This window comes from Orcinus orca, chromosome 1, assembly GCF_937001465.1.
Source record: "Orcinus orca chromosome 1, mOrcOrc1.1, whole genome shotgun sequence".
NCBI classification, from domain to species: domain Eukaryota; kingdom Metazoa; phylum Chordata; class Mammalia; order Artiodactyla; family Delphinidae; genus Orcinus; species Orcinus orca.
Window position 1 is genome coordinate 186,874,289 of NC_064559.1, and position 9,655 is coordinate 186,883,943.

Genomic DNA, 9,655 nt, shown 5'->3' on the forward strand with positions numbered 1-9,655 from the left:
TGTGCAGAGTGCGTTGCCTATGTCACCTCCTTTGATCCAAACTAATCCTGAGGAGGCAGTAATGTGAATGTCATTTTACAGATGTGAAGACTGAGGCCCAGAGAAGTGAAGTCACCTGTCTGAGGTAATACAGCAAGAGAGTGACAGAGCCAGAATTTGAACCCAGTTCCATGTGACTCAGGAGCCCAGGCCCCTCTCTGGAACCTCTCAGTGAGGTAGGTGGACGTAGCCCCTCCCCATCCCCCTCAGAGGCACAGCCCCCAGCCTCCCTCTTAGGTCCCAAATGGTTTGGAAAATCCTGATGGGAGCAGATGGTGGGGACAGATGGAGGGAAAAGCATCTCAGGGCTGAATTACACAAACAAACATTGATAAAGTGATTAAAACCTCAAGCCACCCCTTTCCAAAGGGCCCTGCCCACCCCAGCCTGCAGCACAATGGACCCAGAGGTGGAGACCTGGGGTCTCTGAATGCCCAGCGTCTTAGCCCAACTGATCCCAGCTTCTGCTCACCTCCCTCACTGCCGGGGACCACCCCCGGACCAGAGCCCAGGGCGGCAGAGCTGCCAGGAGCACAGCCGGGAGGGGGAGGGGGTGGGCCTGGCTGTTCCCGAGGGAGCTGGGCTGAGAGGAACAGAAAGAGGGGAGGGTGGGGAGGGTGGGTAAGTCCTGGGAGCTGGGAACGCAGACCTGAAGTCAGTGGCGGGCATGGGTGTGTTGCGGTGGGGCCGGCATCCCTCAGAGCAAGCGTCACTTTACAGATGGGGCTCAGCTCCCACTGAGCAGGGCCGAACCCTGTCCCACCACCCACCCCCATGGTGGAGGGGGGCAAGGTCCTTCACTTGCAGAAGGTCTGGTCGGTTTCTCCATCTGTAAAATGGAAACTATAATATTAGCACCTCCCTGGAAGGGGCTTGTGAGGATTAAGTGAGATAGAGCCTGTAAAGTTCAGGGCCCTGGGCACTCCAGGCTGCTAATAGGGCCTCCCTGCTGTAGGAGGATCAGGAAGGCCGGGGCTGGTTGGACAGTGTCCCTCTGCAGAGCAGCAGTCGGGGCTTGGAGATCCCGCCGCAAGAGCCCCTGCGGCTGCCGGGCTCTGCAGCAGGGGGATCCTCCTGGGTGAAAGCAGCTGAAGGGCACCACCTCCCTCCCGAGTAACAGCAGCTGATGACTCTGCCCAGCCCAGAATCCAGGACCCCCAGGGAGAGACAAAGGGGCGTGTCTTTGCCGGTCCCTCACTATGAAGGAACGGACTTCGGAGGGCAATAGACCCAGGCTCAGACCTTGATGTGGCCCCTTTCCAGACTTGGGAAAGTTGGCAACAACAACCCCTCTGACCCTCTGGCTCCTTCTCTGCAAAACTTGCATTTCCAGCTGCTTTCTGGACTTGCTCCCACAAACCCACAGACACCTCAGACTCAAGCCAGTCAGTATCCAAGTCATCACCTTCCACCACAGCCTGCCCTGTGCCTGGGCCCCCCTCCATCACCAAACAGGCCCGAGATCCACCATCCAGGACTCCTCCCTTCTCCTCATCCCCACACCTGCTTCCTTTCCAAGTCAGCGTGTCTACTGGGTACATCTCTCAGGCCTGACCTCCGCTCTCCTTGCCGCCTCCCCTTCCCCACGTCCTCATCGGATTGGCCCTGTGTGACGGCTCCGGCCCTTTTACAGCGCCTGCCTTCAGTTTCTCTAAATCTAATCCCCTTCTTCCCTGCTTAATAACCTTCCATGGCTCTCCACTGCCTACCAAAGTAAGTGGACATTCCAGGCTCTCCATGACAGACCCCAACCCTAGCTTCCCATCTCAGCTCTTCCCGGCCACCTTCCTTCAACAACTCCCCACCAGCCAGCAATCCTCTACCAGACTGCTGGGATCTCCTACACCAAGAGAAGAGATCCAGAGTAAAGGCTGGGAAAAGGGGGCTCCCCGACCCCCATAACGCTGCATATGGGTTTTAACCTAGTTGGGGGTGGGGTGAAGTGAAGCAGGCAGCTGGGATCACGTACCAGCCAACCCTTGTCTGCACAATAATCCCTCTGCTGGTTAAAGCAACTCCTAGCTGGAAGGGCCTCCGGCTCAGCCAGGGAGAAACAGTCACTTGCTTGAGGTCACCCTGCCAGGGCACCCTTTTGTCCCCTCCCCAAGTCATAAGTGACCCCTTCTGTGGCAGCTTTCCTGACAGATAAGCATTCAGATCTTTCTCACTCATTTCCATTGCTGGTTCGCTTCTCCTGGTCCATCTCTGACTGTCTGAAATTTGTTGCTGGGTTCACAGCAAATAGAATGGTCTCTCTTGGAAGTGACTTCATAAGCAATTCTGCCTGGATGTATTACAACCTGCATGCAGGACATTTGAGACTTGAGTCAAAATCTAAAGAGTCAAGATTTCTTTTTTTAATTAATTAATTATTTTTTCAAAAAGTTTTGGCTGTGCCGCATGGCATGTGGGATCTCAGTTCCCCAGCCAGGGATCGAACCCGGGACCCCTGCTTTGGAAGTGAGGAATCCTAACCACTGGACCACCAGGGAAGTCCCAAGAGTCAAGATTTTTAAAAGATGGTTCTTCCTCCTCTGGGATCTGCTTCCCAGAAGTCTTCCAGCAGCCCAGCTCTGCCCTAGGGGGTTGCCCAGGCTGAAGACTGCACCCAGCACCCGTGGCCAGTGTGACTCTCCTCCCAGCAGACCTGACCCCACCACTGGCCAGCTTTGTCCTCCTAGAGCCGCGGTTCTACTACTGGGAAAAGCTTCCCTCCCAGAGTTGCTGTGAGCAGCCCATGAGACACTGGGAGGGTCGTGCCCATGAAGGAGGCTACTCTGTGACACTCCAGGGGTCTGGGGTCTACACTCATACAGCCTTGAGGGCAGGGCCCCAGCGAGAGGAAAGGTAACATTCCAGCTCAAGGATTCCGCTGGCACCTGCGATTATCCCCATTTTATAGAAGAGGAAACAGGCACAAGAGATCGAGTTCCCTGCCTGAGCCTGTGCATGGGGTTAGAGCCAGATTCAAGATGGGACCCGGCTCCATTTCCTGAGCTCTTTCCAGTGGGCTGGGATGCCTTAGAGAAGTGAGAACTTCCTAGAGGATTCAGAGGGACGCAGAGTCCCAGAACCCAACCCCCAGAGGCTGAGGTTGCCACATCCCAAGGCCCTCATGCTCTGGATCTGTCTTTCTTGCTGGGAAGACTGGGTCAGCTCTCGTTTCTGGCACCTTAGGCTCTTCCCGAAGCTGGGGATTGCCTCTTTGTTTCCATAGTAACAGCGAACAGGGGGGCCTCCTGAATCAGCGCAGGGATACCGCACAGGTACTAGCAGGTATGCATGTGCCCTGGGAATCCCCAGGCTGGGATGGACAGCCTGAGGTACACGCACGCACACCCACGCACACCCTTGCACATGCATGCACACCCAGTGCATGTGTGTGCACACCCACTCCCCCTTGCACATGAAGGCACATGTACAATGTGCCCACTAGCCGAGAAGTGGGTCAGGACATCACCCTGCCTGACACGATCCACTCTCACAGCAACCCTGGCCCACTCAGACAGGGGGAGGGTTTTGGGGAAATGAATGACTTCCACTTTATAATAATACATCTATAGATACTTACTATGTGCCCAGTCCTGCATTTTCCTTTTCACATATAACATCTCCTATACTCCCCACACCACTCTGAGAGAGGTGCCTGGTGAGGAAACAGGCTCAGAGAGGTAGAGTGATTTGCCTGAGGTCACACAGTAGCCAAGATTTGAGCAGAGGACTGTTTGGCTCCTGCCCTCCGCGACAGATCCCTTGGTGCCAGACTCAAGAGCACTCACCCCGGGACCCACAAATACAGATGGGGGTGCCTGGCAGCAGGTAGAGCCAGAGCTGAGGCCTCCCAGCTAGGATGCCAGGGTTCCTGGACTTGTGGCTCTGGGCACTGGGTTCCCTCTCTGGCCTCCAGCCATTCTTGAGACTGAGGAGTGAAGGGAAGCCCAGAGGACCGCGAGGGCTTTCCTTCCACTGATTTCTCCCAGTCAGCAGAAAAGGAACTTTGAACAGCCAGAGAAAGACCCACTGGGAATTTCCTGCTGGTAAAGCCATCTGGGTTCACTTGTGAGCTCCCTGCCCTTCCTCCGGAGACAGAAATCCAGCTGCCAGCGTCCTGGCTTCTCGACCTCTCGGGCCTCTCAGGCAAAACTTGGGGAAATGAGGGGGCCTGAGGCTGGAGGCTGGGCCAACTGAATCATCCTGAATAGGAAGCTGGGAGGTGGGCTGTCTTGCAGGAGGCAGCTTTCAGCAAAAAGATGATGTGACAGTGAAAATGGGCTGCTGGGGAGGGAGTGAGCTCCCTGTCACTGGAGGCATCCCAAGTTGGTAGGCACTGGATGCTCCCCGTTTAGGAAATTCAAGATAACCAGTGACTGAGTGCTGCATCGTTCTCCTCATCACTGCCGTCATAGCACCACTGATTAGATACCCTTTGTGTCAGGCACTTTAAGATACAACTGCCACCAGTGCTAATAAAAATAGCAGCTCCTGTGTACTCAGCCCTTTTGCACTTGATCATCATTGACTCCTCACAGAACGCTGTGAGGCAGGCACTATCGTTAGGCCCATTTATGGATGAGGAAACTGAGGCTCAGAGAGGCACGGCAGCAAGATTCAGACTCTGCCTGGCTGCTGCGTCTGTGATCTGCTCACCTGGGAGTTGGCCTCCTGGCACCCAGGCAGAGGGACCAAAGCGGGAGGCAGGGCGGCCTCCCCAGCTAGGGCTCTGGGTCCCCCCAGTCCCGGAGCCTTTCCTGTTCTGGGCAGCACTATGGCCCAGGTGGGCGCCCTCTGCTGGCCATGCTCTGGTTCTGCAGAGCCATGTTGTTTTCAGGCTGAGGGAGACCCTGGGATGTGGGAGGTGGGTGGGCTCTTGAACCTAGACCCTCACATTAGATGGTGGTACCTGAGGTCACCCAGCCAGTCAGGGGCTGAGCTAAGGTTTGAACCTAAGCGTTGTCTGATTCTCAGCCTCCCGTCCTTCCACCCCTCCCTGGTGGGGAAGGAGTTTTACTCCAGCAGCCTTCGCATCCTCCACCCCCTCCCCGCATCTGGACCCCCTAAAACAGAGCCTCTAGCCCCACTGCTCCTGAGGGATCTTAGTGACTGTGGTTTGTAGCTGAGAATCCGTCTCCAAAGGCAAATCTGGGGTCCACGATTTGAGGTAATTTGAGGCATAGAGATGCTACTGACTAGCTGTGTGACATTGGGCAAGATTCTCAACCTCTCTGAGTACTGTCAGATGGGAGTCAGTTCCTTTGTAGACTCTGAAGAACTGAAGAAATTGGAGGAGGTCTCTTTTACCCATTTAGAAGGCCTTTACTCAGACCTCTCCTCTACCTCTTCCCTCCTCCCCTCCTTTCCCCCCTCCTCCTCCCTCCCCCCCTTCTTTCTCTCTTGCTCCTCTTCTCCACTCCCCACTATCTCTTCCACCACTCTGTGGTGTGGATATTATCTTTCTTTTCAAGAGGAGGCATTTGAGGCTCAGAGAGGTGGAGTAACTGGCCCAGCGACACCCAGCCAGTTGTTTTGGCTTAGAATCCAGACTTTGGTGAGCTGACCCCTCCCCTGTTCCCTCTTCACCTCCTCTCTCCTCACTCATCACATCTCATCCATCAGCTCCTCCTACAAAACTTTCCCCAAACCCTCCATCAACTTCTCTCCTTGTCCCTTGCCACTACCCAGGCCAAGACCCATCTTTTCTGGGCTGGTGACTGCAGCAGCCTCCTTGCTTCCTCACAGGTCACTCGGCCTGGTTTTCTGCAGTCTGGCTTACACACTGGAGCAGGTGAAGTGACCCTTTTAAAATGTAAATCAGATCATATCACATCTCTTTTTGAAAGTTTCCACTGCAAGTGGAATAAATCTAAGCTCCATTCCACTCCCTCAGGCCCTGTGCTATTGATCCTAGTCACCTTTATTTCCTCTTTCTTCCCCATGCAGCCCCAGTCTCACTGGCTTCTTTAAGTTTCCTGACCATGCCAAGCCTGCTTCTGCTCCAGGGCCTTTGCACTTGCGGCTCCTGTGGCTGGAGCACCCTTCCTGGGATGTGTGTTGTGCCTGCCCCCCTTTCCTTCTTAGTTCAGATGTCGCCCCCTCAGACCACACTACCTAACATTTTCCTACTCAGCCATTCTCAACCATATTCCCCCATTTTTGCCAGAGCCATGTGAGTCTCCGAAGATATTGTACTGTCGTTAGCTCCCTTGTTTCTTGCCCATCTCTCCCACTGGAACATGAGATCCATAGGGGAGGGACCTTGTCATCCTGTCCACAGCTGTGTCCCCAGGACCTAGCATAGGACCTGGCAGTTAGTAGATGCTCAATATGTGTTTGTTGAATGCAGAAAGCCCTCCGCAGCCCTGACTTCTTTTGCATGCTCAGAGCAGTCTTTCAAATCCAATCCTATTTTTCCTGCTCCCACTGTCACAGCCCAGAGCTTGTAGCAACCCCTCCCATCCCTCCCTGCCACCCTACTCTGCCTCCCTTCCTTCTCCTCCACATAGACAATATGCTCTCCCAGGCCTCAGGCCAATGATTCCTTTTTCCCTCTGTCCTTTTTGCCTCATTTGACTAATTCCCACCTGACGGTCAATACTAATTAACTCAGGTGTCACCTCCTCCCAGAAGCCTTCCCTGCTTTCCTTTTAAGTTAATACTCTCTCCTGGCCCCTGAAGATCCTTGGTCCCTCCTGGTCCATAAGGCAGTCCTCTCCTTGTACATTAAGAATATCTCTCTCCTTAAGGAGCTCCTCAAGAACTTGGACCAATCTGGTTCATCACGATGTCTTTGGCACCCAGCCCAGACTGCCTGGCACAGGCATTCAAGAAACATTGATCTGGGCTGGCCTCATCATTGCTGTGATGGGGACTTTGGGGGATTAGACCAGACCAGTGTCTCCCAGCTGTATGACCCATGGCAAACTACTTCCTCTCTTTAAGACTCAGTTTCCTCATCTGTAAAATGAGTATAACATTCCCAACTTCTTAGGGTTGTGAGGATTCAAGAGAAACTTCTCTAGTGTATGTAGTGCTCTGGCATGTGGAAACTGTTAGGTGAGTGGTGGGTCCCTTTTCCAGTATGGACTTGGGCCTGGGCTTAGCAACTGCCTCTGGGAGCAGCCAGCCCCCTCAAGCCCTTCAGGGGAGGAAAATGTCTATCCTCTAGTGAGCCCTGGGCCCAGGACCTCTGAGGAGCCCTCAGAGCTGAAGGGAAGATATAGGCAGACTGGATCAAGCCCTGAACTTGAAGCCGCATCACTGAATTTAAGACATGGCTCCATAATTCACTGGCTGTGTTACCCAGTGTGAGTCCTCACACCTCTCTGAGCCTCAGCTTCCTGATCTGGAACAGGAGCTAATAACACTTATCAGCCAAAGACTCAAAATAACATGGACAAAAAGCCAAGTCTGGGTAGGCGCTTGATTACTGGTCCTCAAAGCAATCTCCTTCCCTTCTCCTAATTCTTCCTGTGATTTGGGGTTTGTGTATCTAGGGGACTCCCTAGACAGGGCCATGACCATTCTAGGTGGCAAAGAGGAACCTCCCCATTCTAAATGCTAACCTGCAGCCTGGGTTAGGGGCTGGGACTCTGGACAGCTCTGGACACTCAGGAGGCTCCAAATGCTGGTGACCTCACCAGGTGCCAAAGTGTAAGTGACCAGTCAGCCCCCTAGGAGGTGTCTGTGGGGTCCTCCAAATGCAGATCATCTTTGGAGGACAGAGGCCCACCCCTCACGCCCCCCACCCAGATCCCCGTTCATGCATTTAATCATTCTTCCACTGCTGTATTTCCAGAAGGTTGCACAGAGCCTGGTACATAATAGGTCTCAATAAATATATGTTGTAAGAACAAGTTTTTATGTTCAACACACTTATTGTCTACCGCTCTTAGCCCTGTGCTAAGAGATGGTGTACAGATGGTGCACACAAAGGAACTGGTCCTGACAGCTCTCTCCCAAGATCACCCAGGGGGGCTCTAAATCCTCCCAGCTCTTCCCACTCCAGAGCCAGCTTCCACTGGTTGCCTAGCTCCAGGCATCAGGACTTTTCCCAGAATCGAGGTAATGCCCAAGCACCCCATGCATCATGGGGCCTGGGAAGGCTGCACACCTGCAGCCACAACTCTCCAAATCCTCTCTGTCTTTCATGCCCCGTCCTCCAGCCACGCTTCCCCATCCCTCTAAAAGCCTCAGACACAGCCATCTCCGCCCACCCAGTGCCCTACATCTACCTGGGGTTATACCCAACGTGGCCAGCGGGTGGCGCTGAGACTCCCCTTTCCCCAGCGCTGGACTGGACTCCACACCCCACCAGGACCCTGTCCCTCCCTCATTTTCTCCCCAGCACGGACAGGAGCGGACTCTGTGACCTCTAACTGACCCCTCTTTTTCCTGCTGGCTCCTGCGATGAGGTCTGAGGAGACTCCAGTTGCTCCTGCAGGCCCCGGGTTGTCTTTTCCTGCCTGGTGGGTGAGGGGGGGGGGTCCCTAGGGGCCAAGCTGCAGCTGGTGGGGCGGGGCTGGGCGGGGTGAGGCTGAAAGCAGCTGCCGGGTGAGAGAAAGAAAAAGAGAGAGAAGAGAAGAAGGAGCGGGAGGGAGAGGTGCTCTGGTTCCCTGGCTCCTATCCCAAGCAGGTGGAGGTCCCAGCTGAGGCTCGCCCCAGGATAAGGTATGTGGCTGAGGAAGCAGAAGGGGCCAGAACCTAACCCGCTAGCCCCTCAGTACCCCTAGGCCTGCTCTGCTGCTCAGCAAGAACCCCTGAGCCCCCTCCCATCTCACCCCTCCCAAGGTGACCAAATAGAGACTTGGGGGGCAGTACAGGAGTCGAGGGGTGGGCATTAGGAGGCAAAGGCTCTATTGCTGTTCTGGACTCGATACGTGAATTTGCACCAAGCTCTTCCCGTCTCTGAACCTCAGTTTCTTAATCTAAAATGGAGGCAGAGGCCGGGGGCTCTTGAAGATGTTTTGTGGGATAACTTTGCAAGGTGTCCCTTTTTCAAAAAGAATTCGTTCTTTCAGGGGCTTCTGAAGACCAGAAGGCTTTTTTTTTTTTTTTTTTTTTTTTTGCGGTACTCGGGCCTCTCACTGTTGCGGCCTCTCCCGTTGCGGAGCACAGGCTCCGGACGCGCAGGCTCCGGACGCGCAGGTTCAGCGGCCATGGCTCACGGGCTTAGCCGCTCCGCGGCATGTGGGATCTTCTCGGACAGGGGCACGAACCCATGTACCCTGCATCGGCAGGCGGACTCCCAACCACTGCGCCACCAGGGAAGCCCCAGAAGGCTTTTAAGACCCAAAGGGATGCGCCCCTAGTGGTGGAATTTCAGGCAGTGCAGGGAGGGGGTCATTTAGAAAGATGGGTGGTCCCTCCATGTCAGGGGCCCTGAGGCCCTGGTCTGTGCCTCTCTCCTCAACCTAGTTTCCCTGACTGGGACTCATGGTGGAGAGTGACACAGGGTGGTGGGTGGGAGCTTCCCCAGGTGTCTGGTGCTCCAGAGGTCCTCTCATTAGGGAGAGGGTGGTGGGCGCAGGGTGAGGGTATTTCTCTGCCACTCCAAGATCAGAAAAAGAGTGGATTAGGCAGCAGGGTGTGTGGCACCAAGGTAGGGACAGTGGTAGGCTTA